This window comes from Gorilla gorilla, chromosome 1 (genome assembly GCF_029281585.2).
Source record: "Gorilla gorilla gorilla isolate KB3781 chromosome 1, NHGRI_mGorGor1-v2.1_pri, whole genome shotgun sequence".
NCBI classification, from domain to species: Eukaryota; Metazoa; Chordata; class Mammalia; order Primates; family Hominidae; genus Gorilla; species Gorilla gorilla.
The window spans coordinates 38,753,210-38,766,151 of NC_073224.2; the positions used below are offsets into that span (position 1 = coordinate 38,753,210).

Consider the following 12,942-nt stretch of genomic DNA (forward strand, 5'->3'; position numbering starts at 1 on the left):
CTCGTTGAAATCACAAGTTGCACACGTTACTTTTCACTCCACCTGCTCATCGAAAGGGAATCCCTTGTTTCTCCTTTCTTTCCCTCTGGGTGACAAACCATTTAATATGAGTAGCGCTTAGTATTTTAAGTGCTCGACGACCACTTAAGGCTGGTCCCAGGGCGATCATCAGAAACAGAGAGATACAACCCCATTTGGAGTTGGGTGACTTTCTTAGAGCAAGCAATTTTGAAGGATTTGCGGGGGCGTGGAGCGGGGAGGTGGGAAATAACCAGCTTTGCCGCACAAAAGGTAAATGCCACCCTGATGGCTTGAGGGGAGAGAGGGCGCCAAAGTGAGCTTCCGTAAGGCTTATAAACGCTTGGGAAGTTCTGGTCAAACTAACGAGCAGTTGATTCCACCTAGGATCCCTTAGGTCAACCTGTGGACAGCACCCTCCTAGGGGAAGTTTCTGGAGTCCTTAGCCCCTTGGATCAGAGCAATTTTGCCTTTGTTAGTTTTAAATTCTGAATACACTTGTCTTTGAAAAACCATAAGCAAAACTTAAAAAAAAAAAAAAGTTTCTGCTTCTAGAATGTAGGTAAAGGTTGAGGACACTTCAGTTGGAAGTTTGAGTTACATTCTATGCTCACTAGTCCCCAGGCAAGTCAACTACTTGAGCCCTAGTTTCCAAGGATGAGAGGTGGAAATGTTATTTGTCTCACATGAGATAACATGAAAACAGCTTGCAAGTTAGTAATACTTCACCCAGTCCATAGCGGTATTCAGCCTACCTCTGTCACTTCTCCCAGGATTAGAAACACCCAGCCTTGCTGGTCTCGAACTCCTGACCTCTAGTGATCCGCCTGCCTCAGCCTCCCAAAGTGCTGGGATTACAGGCAAGAGCCACCGCGCCCAGCCCCAATGCTGCCATATGTTGGGTACATAATCTTAGATATGTCATCTAGCTCTTCTTAAATGTAGTTTCCTCACTTGTAAAATGTTTGTTAATACCTGCCTTATCCTCCCCATAGGGTTATTGTGAAAACCAAATGAAGCAACACTTAAGCCTTCGTGTTTAAATTGATGTAAAAATATTCATGTTGAATGTGTTAATGTACTGAAATTGTCAACATTTTACTTACAGACTGTCTTACAGCGTAATTTGCCCAAGGCCTGATGTTATGAACTGCCTCCTTTTTTTTTTTTTTTTTTAATTCATGAAGAACTTGTAACATAATCCCATTTCAGTCAAATTGAAAACTCAGGTTTAAAACATTGCTGTTCAGAGGTAATGGGGGATTGGAACTTGCATTCCCTAACTGCTCATCTGGACAAGATTAAAATGGTCCCACTATACTCTGGTTTCTCTTCAAATGGTATAAATCTTTCGCTTTAAAATTGTCACACTGGCTTTATTAGTTCTGTTAAAGGTTTTTCTGGTAGGCTTCAGTGGAATTTTATTAGTTAGAAATATTAACGTAATTTTTTTTTTTTTTTTTTTTTTTTTGAGAAGGAGTTTCACTCTTGTTGCCCAGGCTGGAGTGCAGTGGCATGATCTCGGCTCACTGCAACCTGTGCCTCCTGGGTTCAAATGAGTCTCCTGCCTCAGCCTCCTGAGTAGCTGGGATTACAGGCATGCGCCACCACGCCCGGCTAATTTTGTATTTTTAGTAGAGACGAGGTTTCTCCATGTTGGTCAGGCTGGTCTGGAACTCCTACCTCAGGTGATCCGCCCACCTCAGCCTCCCAAAGTGCTGGGATTACAGGTGTGAGCCACCATGTCCAGCCATAAATATTGATGTAATTCTAAAGACACCTAAATCTCTCAATCGCTGTCTCTCTTTTTTTTTTTTAATTAAGACAGTGTACCACTCTGTTGCTGAGGCTGGAGTGTGGTGGTGCAATCGCCACCCATTGCAGCCACAAGCAATCCTCCCACTTCAGCCTTTCGAGTAGCTGGGACTACAAGTACTCATGCTCAGCTATTTTTTCTTTTCTTTTCTTTTTTTTTTTTTTTTTTTTTTTTTGAGATGGAGTCTCGCTCTGTCACCCAGGCTGGAGTGCAGTGGCGCCATCTCGGCTCACTGCAAGCTCCGCCTCTCGGGTTCACGCCATTCTCCTGCCTCAGCCTCCGCAGTAGCCGGGACTATAGGCGCCCGCCACCACGCCCGGCTAATTTTTTGTATTTTTAGTAGAGACGGGGTTTCACCGTGTTAGCCAGGATGGTTTCGATCTCCTGACCTCGCGATCCGCCCGCCTTGGCATCCCAAAGTGCTGGGATTACAGGCGTGAGCCACAGCGCCCGGCCTTTTTTTTTTTTTTTTTTTTTTTTTAAGAGACAGGGTCTCACTATTTTGCCCAGGCTAATCTTGAACTCCTGGGCTCAAGCGACCCTCTAACCTCAGTCTCCCAAAGTGCTAGGATTACAAACGTGAGCTACTGTGTCTGGCCCTGAATCTGTTTAAACCAGGGGTTCTAAACACGGGGGTAAAAGGATACCTATGATAAACTGCTGCTGGTAGAACTTTTCTGGCAGATCTTGCTGCTGCCTACCTGGCCTCTCAGGGTAACGGAGCCTGAATCGAGCATGGTCCTCTCTGCCTCACTCTGCATAGCATAGACATGTGGTTGCCCACACTGCGTCCTCTTTCTCTCCTCACCTGCCTCACCTCCAACACACCCCCTACTCCGACTCCCCAGTTGTGTCCACTCTGTCTAGTGATCTGGAAATGGGAGACGTCAGAAAATGAACAGGTATGGAAAGTAACATCTTAGGTGAAAACAACCCGTGTCTATTAATGGATTAATGGATAAACACATGTGGTCTATACATGCAGTGGAGTATTCTTCAGTCTTAAAAAGGAATTAAATTCTGACGCACGTTACAACACAGATGAACTGTGAAGACGCTATGCTAAGTGAAATCAGCCAGACACAAAAGAACAAATATTGCATGATTCCACTTGCCATGTATATGAGGTACCTAGAATAGTCAAATTCATAGAGACAGAAAGTAGTGATTTTTGCTAGAAGTTGGGGGAGAGAGGAATGGGAAGTTATTGTCTAAGGAGTATAGTTGCAGTTTTCGCAAGATGAAAAAGTTCTAGAGATGAATGGTAGTGATGGTTGCATGACGATGTGAATATACTCAATGCCACTGAATTGTACACTTAAAAATGGTTAATATGGTAAATTTTATGTTAGGTATATTTTACCATAGTTTTTTTAACGTAACATCTCCTAGCAGAAAGTTTAAGGACACCCAGTGACGTGCTTTTTTTCTCCCACCAAAAGATCAAACTCAGGACCAATTCAATTTCCCTGACCAAAGTGTTAGAAATTAAAGATAAGTGCTTATTGCTTCTCTAGAATATCTTGCTTTGTTCCACTTATTATAGGACTGGCTTAACCAGTAAATTATATCTTTATTTCTCACTCACCAATCAGCAGGAATTATAAGTGGATAAGTAGGATTTAGTCATATACTGAAAATATAATTGTGCTGGTAACCTAAACTCTAGCAAATACTCTTAGCAATGCAGGAAACTGCTAACTACTTTTCCCTATAAAATGTCTCAGTTTTCAAAAATCTCAGGTGTCTTAGTACCCTTTCAAAAAATTAAGACAGTATTGTGGTACTTTACTACCTGCTCATTTATAAATTCATTTGTATTAAAGGCAAATAATGTTGATAGGACTCCCAAAATTCAGTACTTTGAAAGGCCTGAATACACTGGGCTGTATAACAAGGAATGCAGACAAATACTTGATTTAATTATAATGTTTGGTCCAATACCCCTAGCCTGGTTTAAAGGAGAGATTGCTTTGTTCAGTGGAATGACTTCTTTAACAATGAGCCATTCATTCACTTGTGATAGCACCAGAAGGAGAGAATTACTGGTTCCTCAAAATCGCTTTTTAAAGCAAGAAATTAACCTTTTGGGGTGAGGAGGGCTAGAAACAGGTAAAGGTTAGGAAATCAGATCTAGAATAATTGGACCTAGACCACCTGGGACTTGGAAGCCAGTTCCCAAACTCAAATTATCTGAATTCTAAACTAGGGACCGTATTCCTGTGTTTCATTGCTGTTGTTGTTTTCTCACTCTCTCACCCAGACTGGCATGATCATGGCTCACTGCAGCCTAGACCTCCTGGGCTCAAGCAGTCCTCCCACCTCAGCCTCCAAAAGTGCTGGGATTACAGGTGTATACCATTGCACTCAGCCCTATTCCTGTTTTTAGTATAAATAAACCTCTATCACACTGAACACACCTGACGCTCATGAACACTTTAGCTGGTCTCCCCAGCAGAAGAAGCAAAAGCTAAGGGGGCAAGTGACCTTCTGCCCCTCTGTCTCGAAGCCATGGTTGAGGTGGTGAAAGAAGGAGAACACATTCTCATCCTCTTCAGAGGACAGTTGTTCCTCCAGAATCGTCTACATAGCACCCTTCATCTGAATTGAAGACTCCTCAAAATAAAACAGCTCTATTTGGGGGCATGAGGAATTTGTAATGAGGAAGAAAAATGAGGTTTTGGGTGAGGACAAGAGATAGTTCTTGCACAGAGAGCCAGTTAGAATGAGGAGAGGACGGGCTGGGTGCAGTGGCTCACACGGGTAATCCCAGCCCTTTGTGGGGCCGAGGCAGGCGGATCTCTTGAAGTCAGCAGTTCGAGACCAGCCTGGCCAACATGGTGAAACCCCGTCTCTACTAAAAATACAAAAATTAGCTGGGTGCGGTGGCCCACACCTCTAATCCCAGCTACTTGGGAGGCTGAAACAGGAGAATTGCTTGAGCCCAAGAGGCGGAGGTTGCAGTGAGCTGAGATTGTGACACTGTGCTCGAGCCTGGGTGACAGAGTGAGACTCCATCTCAAGCTGAGCCTGCTCACAAGAGAAGGAATGGGAAGGCACCAGCCAATAACTCAAGCACTGTACCCACATTTTATACATGAGAAAGGAAACCATCTCCCTCCATTCCCAGCCGTACAGTTTGGACATGAGGACCAAAACCACATGCTGTCTGCATTAACCCAACTTTATGATTCTATTGTGTTTATCAGAATTGCTTTTCTATTTCAGGAGATTTCCCAGGCAAATAACTTTATTGTTTATTACAGAAACTTCCAACTCTTTTAATAAAAAGCATCAACCGTTTATGTCCTAAGATTCTTTGAAACCCTGTCTCAAAATCCTCGGCCAACTGTTGCCACCAACACTAAACCACCCTTTCAAAAAATTAAGAATTGGGTAATTCTTACCCAATGCTACCAAAGCCACATCGAAAGACCTGCACTAAACCAAATTTCAAATTCTCAACAAATTCCAACCTTACCTTTTCCCCTCCAAGACCGTATCAAAGCTCTATGGATGAGGTGTTCTCCCTAACCACAGTAAGCAATAAACTTGGCTATGTCTTATCAACAGGCTGTGCTGGTAGTATTTGGGGATCCAGCATTCAACATCCTAATACGCACAGTACATTAGAAGGTTAATTGATAATCATTGCTGGCACTTCAATAGATGAAAAATAGAATATTTAACATAGTATTGTAGGGCTTTACAATTTACAGAAGGCTTTCCCATGGGTGACTTCACTGGGCTCACTTACAGTGCACTATGAGAGGTGAGGGGTAAATATTAGTATCATAACCAAGTAACACATGAGAACACAGCCCAAAGACGGGACATGACTTATCTGAGGCTGAAGGGACCAATTAAAAGCCAGAGTAGAATCTTTATTCTAGGTCTCCCGATTTTAAATATTGAGTGTTAACCTACGGAAGTCCTAACGGCAATATTTAGTATTTACATTAAGAGATGAAGCATTTTCTTAAATCTTAAAGAACCAAAGTGTATTTGTTTGCTAGGGCTTCTGAACAAAGTCCCATAAATGGGGTGACTTTGTGGCACCGAGGGGTTAATTTGATCAGGTCTGCCTGCCCTGCTTGCTTTTGCTCACTAGCTTTTTCTTTTTTCCTTTTTCCATGAAGCAGAAGGCCGTGGTAATTGAAGGTCTTGCCACTGAACTCTGAAACTTAACCTTCACTGGCTACTTTATATATAACATTCATACATTACCATGGTAATGGCTGCTTCGGTTGTTTTTCAGGAACTTGGGCCAGCTCCTGTTCAGTTCAAACTAGTTGAGACCACTGACTGACTCTTCCGCCCATCTCGGCCTCCCAGAGTGCTGGGATTACAGGCGTGAGCCACCGCATCCGGCTAGTCCTCTCCTCATTCTAACTTGCTCTCTGTGCCAAAACTGTCTCTTGTCCTCATCTAAAACCTCATTTTTCCTCCTCATTACAGATTGCTCATGCCCCCAAATAGAGCTGTTTATTTTGAGGAGTCTTCAATTCGGATTGAAGGATGCAGGCACTGGGCCCTCATGAATGCCTGAGAGGTGGCCTTTTGATGTTGGAGGGCCCAAAACTCCACCCTCGTGATCATGCTAGCAGCACCATTTTCTGTGCATATGTCCTATAAAATGCCACAAACCCCAACTATGTTTGCACAACATGAACCTATTACTTCATTTTTCCCCACCGCCAATCACCTCTCCCTGCACCTTAGACAACCCCACTCCCCTAACCCATCAATATCCCTAAGCTTTATCTTCGGGGAGGCAGATTTGAGAACTGTTCTCCCACCTTCTTGCTTGGCAGCCTCACAAATCTTTTCTCTTTTGCAAAACCCGTGTCACAGTTATTGACTTACTGTGCACAGGCAGAACGGACCTGGACCTGGCCGGTGACATTAGAACCACCAAAATTTGTTGTCTCACAGTTCTGGAGACGAGAAGTCCAAGATGAGGGTGTTGGCAGGGTTGGGTCTTTCCGAGGGCTGAGACGGAAATCTGTTCCAGGCCTCTCTTCTCACTTCTGTTGGTTTGTTGGTTTGCTGGCAATCTTTGGTGCTCCTCGGCTTCTGTCGCATTACCTGGTCTCTGCCTCCATTGTCACATGGTATTCTGCTTGTGCGTGTGTCTGTGTTCCCCCAGCTTTTTTTTTTTTTTTTTTTTGAGACTAGGTCTCCCTCTGTCACCCAGGCTGGAGTGCAGTGGCACAACGATAGCTCTCTGGAGCCTTGACCTCCCAGACTCAAGCGATCCTCCTGCATCAGCCTCTTGAATAGCTGGGACTACAGGCGTGCATCACTACACATGGCTAATTTCTTATTTTTTGTATAAGCAGGGTCACGTTTTGTTGCCCAGGGTGGTCTCAAACTCTTAGGCTCAAGTGATCCTTCTGCCTCTACCTCCCAAAGTGCTGGGATGATAGGCATGAGCCACTGCACTCAGCCACATTTCCCCTTTTTATAAAGACACCAGTTATATTGGATTCAGGGCCCAGGCTACTGTAGTATGACCTCATCATACTTTAACTAATTACATCTGCAGTGACCCTATTTTCAGAGCCCCGATGCTAAGCATTACACAATGACCCTATTTTCAAATAAGGAAATCTAAGGTACTGGGCTTAGGACTTCAACATGTGAGCTGGGGTGGGGGGAAACTTGCAATTCAACCCACAGCACAAAGATAATGAAAGTTTGGTCCATCTCTGCAAGCCCAACAGTTCATAATTGATCCTTTTATTCCAGTAAATCCTTGGGACTAGGGATGGCTTTTAAGACAGGAAAATTTGCTTTAGTGCAGTAATGCTTATTACCTTAGGCAGATAAATTTCCTGGGCTGCTATGTGGCTAATTTTATTTTATTCTCACTAATAAGTAATCATGAATACTTCATGAATTATTGAGCAAAATGCATGCCTGAAAGCCACTGCTTGTATTCAGTTTAAAGAATAGGTCCATTTCAACTGAATTTTGAGTGATAGCAGTAAATAAATTGTGTCTACTAGTGACTCACACCTGTAATCCCAGCACTTTGGGAGGCTGAGGCAGGAGGATCACTTGAGGCCAGGAGTTCTATACCAGCCTGGGTAATATAGCAAGATCCCATCTCTACAAAAAATTTAAAAATTAGTTAGGTATGGCAGCACACACCTGTAGTCCCAGCTACTCAGGAGGCCAAGGTGGGAGGATCACTTGAGCTCAAGAGGTCAAGGCTGCAGTGAGCTGAGATTGCACCATTGCACTCCAGCCTCGGTAACAGAACAAGACCCTGTCTCAAAAAAAAATTGTGTCTGCAAAAGAACCTAGTCCAGTCTGGTGCATGCTACATGCTACACTCCTACTGGTAAAGATGGGTTTGTGTGAAAATATAGCTTGAAGAAAATGATGTGTTTTAGTCTACAAAAGTAGACAGGGAACATGGTCTGTTACTAACTTGGGTGAATTTATTCTGGAACCTTTTCTGCTTTAACATTCAAAGGTTGATCCCAGGAGAAAACATTCTACTCCTCAACATGGGTCTTGCCTGATTCATTTACCAACTATGACAGTAAGTACTGATCCATGTAGTCAATGCTTTAAAAAAAACCAGTGACGACAGCCTAGACAGGCTGTTCTTTTTCTTCCTCTCCTTTTTAGTTCATTTTTGTTGATTTTGATGGAAATCTCTATTTTGAGGGAAAGAAATATATTTGCTTACTGTAATCAGATGTTTTTTGAGCCAGTGCATTAGATGTTTTCATGGTTATATCAATTTTAGTTTTATGTAATATCAAATAGATTTAAGTATTACATACATGTATATATACATATGAAATCTATCTGTAAATTATAAACTAATAATAGAATAAACATATGGGAAAACCACTTTCAACAACTTAAGAATCAGAACATTACCAGTGACTCTCTTCTTTCCTCCAGGGGTAATCACTCTCCTAAATTTGTGACTTCTTTGCCTTTAAAAAGTTTTATCTTTTTTAATCGATATATCATAGTTGTACATTTTTTGGAGTAAATGTGGTATTAAAAAAGTTGGCTGGGCACAGTGGCTCATGCCTGTAATCCCAGCACTTTGGGAGGCTAACGCGGGCAGATCACCTGAGGTCAGGAGTTCGAAGCCAGCCTGGCCAACATGGTGAAACCCCATCACTACTAAAAATACAAACAATTAGCCAGGCGTGGTGCAGGTGCCTGTAATTCCAGCTACTCAGGAGGCTGAGGCAGGAGAATCGCTTGTACCTGGGAGGCAGAGGTTGCAGTGAGCCAAGACCACACCATTGCACTCCAGCCTGGGCAACAAGAGTGAAACTCCATCTCAAAAAAAAAAAAAAAAGTTTTGCCACATATGGCATATGTTGTTTTGTTTAGTTTTGCTGGTTGGGGGTTTTATAAAAATAACATACTATTTTAGTCTTCTGTGACCAGCTCTTTTCTCTCAATATTGTGTTTCTGGGATTCACTCACATTGTTGCATGTAGCAATATAGTTCATTCCTTTTCATTGTTGTGTAATAGACAATTGTGTTAATGCTCCACAATTTACTTATCCATATTCCTGGCAATGGGCATTTGAGTTGTCTGCAGTTTTTTGTTCTTGTGAATTATGAACATTCTACATTTCTCCAGGTATGTATGTCAAAGAGTTACACTATAGGTCATTGGTTTCCAAACTTTAAAAAACTGTAATATGTTTTATACACACATATTTTACAAGTACCATAAATACTTTACATCACAACTGTACACACATGGTGCACACATATGTGAAACCAACAATTTATGAAACAAAACTTACTCTTTTTTCTTTTTTTTCACTCCAGCACTCAAGTTGGAGTGCAGTGGTACAATCACAAGGCTCACAGCAGCCTCCACCTCCCAGGCTTACGTGATCCTCCCATCTCAGCCTCCCAAGAAGCTGGAACTACAAGCATGCACCACCATGCCCAGCTAATTTTTGTATTTTTTGTAGAGACAAGGTTTCACCATGTTGCCCAGGCTGGTAAAACTTACTCTTACTATACTAAGTTTTTCCACTCTATTGAATTTTATTTTGTTTGTTTAAAAAAAAAAAAAGTTGGTTGAGGCCAGAAGCAGCAGTTCACATCTATAATCCTAGTGCTTCGGGAGGCCAAGGCAGGAGTATCACTTGAGGCCAGAAGTTCAAGACCAGACTGGGCTGGGCGCGGTGGCTCACTCCTGTAATCCCAGCACTTTGGGAGGCCGAGGCGGGGGGATCACGAGGTCAGGAGATCGAGACCATCGAGACCATCCTGGCTAACATGGTGAAACCCCGTCTCTACTAAAAAATACAAAAAATTAGCCGGGTGTGGTGGTGGGCACCTGTAGTCCCAGCTACTCGGGAGGCTGAGGCAGGAGAATGGCGTGAATCCGGGAGGCGGAGCTTGCAGTGGGCCAAGATCGTGCCACTGCACTCCAGCCTGGGTGACCCAGCAAGACTCCGTCTCAAAAAAAAAAAAAAAAAAGACCAGCCTGGGCAACATAGTGAAACCCCATCTCCACAAAAATAAAAAAAATTAGCTAGGCTCGGCTTAATGGTGTGTGCCTGTAGTTCCAGCTACTCAGGAGGCTGAGGTAGGAGGATTGCTTGAGCCCAGGAGTTGGAAGCTGCAGTGAGCTATGATTGCACCACTGCACTCCAGTCTGGGTGATAGAGCAAGACCCTGTCTCTGAAGAGAAAAAAAAAAAAAAAGGTTGTTTGTACCACCAAATTGTAGATGTTTGAAAACACCCAGATCTAGAATACTATACCCAGGAGTGAAACTGCTAGGTCCTGGTTATATGCATGTTTGCCTTTACCACAAAATGACACATTGTTTATACCAAACTGTTTATAAGAATTTACATGCCCATTAGGAATGTGAAATAATTCCTGTAGTTTCACATCCTCTCCCACACTTGGTATCATCAGCGTTCTTAATTTTTGCTAATCTGGTAGATGTAAAAGAATATCTCGCTGCATCTGCATTTGCAATTACCTGAGGAATAATTAGCTGGCAGAACTTTTTTTTTTTTCCCCTGTTTGAAACAGGGTCTCACCCTGTCACCCAGCTGGAGTGCAGTGGCTCACTCAGCCTTGACTTCCTTCTCAGCTCACTGCAGCCTTGACTTCCTGAGCCCAAAAGATCCTCCTACCTCAGCTTCCCCAGTAGCTGGGACTACAGGTACATGCCACCACACCTGGCTATTTTTAAAATTTTTTTTATAGAGACAAGGTCTTGCTATGTTTTTCGGCTGGAGTCAAACTCCTGGCCTCAAGCAACCCTCTGGTCTTGACCTCTCAAAGTGCTGAGATTACAGGTGTGAGCCACTATGCCCAGTCAGCTTGAATATGTTTTGGATCTATTCACCCACTTTGTGAAATACCTATTCATGTTTTTTGCTCACTTTTTCTATTGGAATTTTTTTTTTTTTTTTTTTTTTTTCTAGACGGAGTCTCATTCTGTTGCCCAGGCTGGAGTGCAATGGCACAATCTTGGCTTACTGCAACCTCCGCCTCCTGGGTTCAAGCGATTCTCCTGCCTCAGCCTCCCGAGTACCTGGGATTACAGACACCCACCACCACAACCGACTAGTTTTTGTCTTTTTAGTAGAGACGGGGTTTCACCATGTTGGCCAGGCTGGTCTCGATCTTCTGACCTCAAGTGATCCACCCACCTCAGCCTTTCAAAGTGCTGGGATTACAGGCATGAGCCACCGTGCCTGGCTCTGTTGGAATTTTTACAAGGCACCTGTTGGAGAATTTGCATCACATTCTATGGCATTTTGTGTATTTAATTCAGGCATAAATTGGAAGATTATTCCTCTGGGGAGGGATTAAGAGTCAAGAAACTTGATTTGGTCTGACCGGGTATAGGAGGAAAACTGTGGCTCCATTTTTTGTTTTAGCCTTGTATTTCCTCTTGTCAGGAATCAACCTGTGTCGGGAATACTCCCCTCTCTTAGCTAGGCCTGGTACTTTTTTTTTCTTTTTTGAGGCTACAACAGCTGCTGAAGACAGTAGCAAGGAGAGTGTCAACCATTCTTCATTGATGCTGCTTCAATATGAACAGCGGCCTTGCTCCCCATTTCCTGCCTCATTTCTCTTTGACCTCAACTGAGTATCTTACTCCTTTGCCCATCTGGCACTGGGATTATGGGCTCCTCAATGCTCTGGAACTCCTTTTAATGTCATTCATAATTTAATCTTGAGCTGCAATTCTGGGTCTTTCGGTTCACACACCTCATTCTTCCTGCATATTTCACTATAAGTAGAGAGAAAAATGCTGGTCACTGGGTGCTGGTGGTAGCCATGCTCTGACCAGGGAGCCCCTGTTCATGCCTTTTGTCCAGGTCCCTGCAGTGCTGTTCTGTGGCTGTCTCTGGGACAGGGTGGGCCTTTTCCCACCAGTGCTTTTGGTAGCAGTGCATTCCATGCAACCGCTTCACAAAGTAGATGATATTTTTCCAGGGTAACCATGTTATAATTGGGGTTTGTGTTATTAACTAAATCAATCATAATATAAAGCCAATCCAATATCATAAAAATAAAAATCAAGTGACACACAAGCCTCTGTAATAATTATGACCCAGATTAGGAGTACAGCTCATATCTGACACTGGTATGATCTGGAGCATGATTTCATCATCGTAGTGTTCATAGGTGGCCCTAGTTTTGCTTTGATGAATCATCCTTGGTGGTAGCATTGGGCTCTACTTCCCATATCTAAAATTGGGTTCCTTGGAACCCAACTCTTCTGGAGGAAAACTTTTGAGTTGACATCCAGCCCCTCAGTGTCATTCCCTAAGATACCAAGACAATGAAAGCAAGGAGGATGTGTGGGTGGCCAGAGCCTTGGGCCTTCTCTGTTTCAACCATGACAAAATGTTTGATCACATTTTACAATCCTTCTGGAGTTTCTTCCCTAGAGCACTGCTCTTAGCTGGGTGGCCCCCTTCTCCATCTTTTGGCACTCTCTGCATTCCCTCCCTCTACTTAGCAGACCCAGCTTTCTGATTGATCCTGCTCCCTGGCCTCTTGGTTTTTTTATATTTTTTTTTCTTTTGAGACGGGGTCTCACTCTGTCATCCAGGCTAGAGTGTAGCGGT

At 43.2% G+C, this 12,942-nt stretch overlaps 1 long non-coding RNA gene across 1 annotated transcript in view; it reads left to right on the top strand.

Annotated features, from left to right (window-relative positions):
* Window positions 1-12,942, top strand: part of LOC115931439 (uncharacterized) — a 113,495-nt gene that overhangs the window by 44,678 nt on the left and 55,875 nt on the right. The window contains exon 4 of the long non-coding RNA XR_010134629.1: window positions 8,319-8,387. This is a non-coding gene — a long non-coding RNA (uncharacterized lncRNA). The remainder of the gene's footprint in view (window positions 1-8,318; window positions 8,388-12,942) is intronic.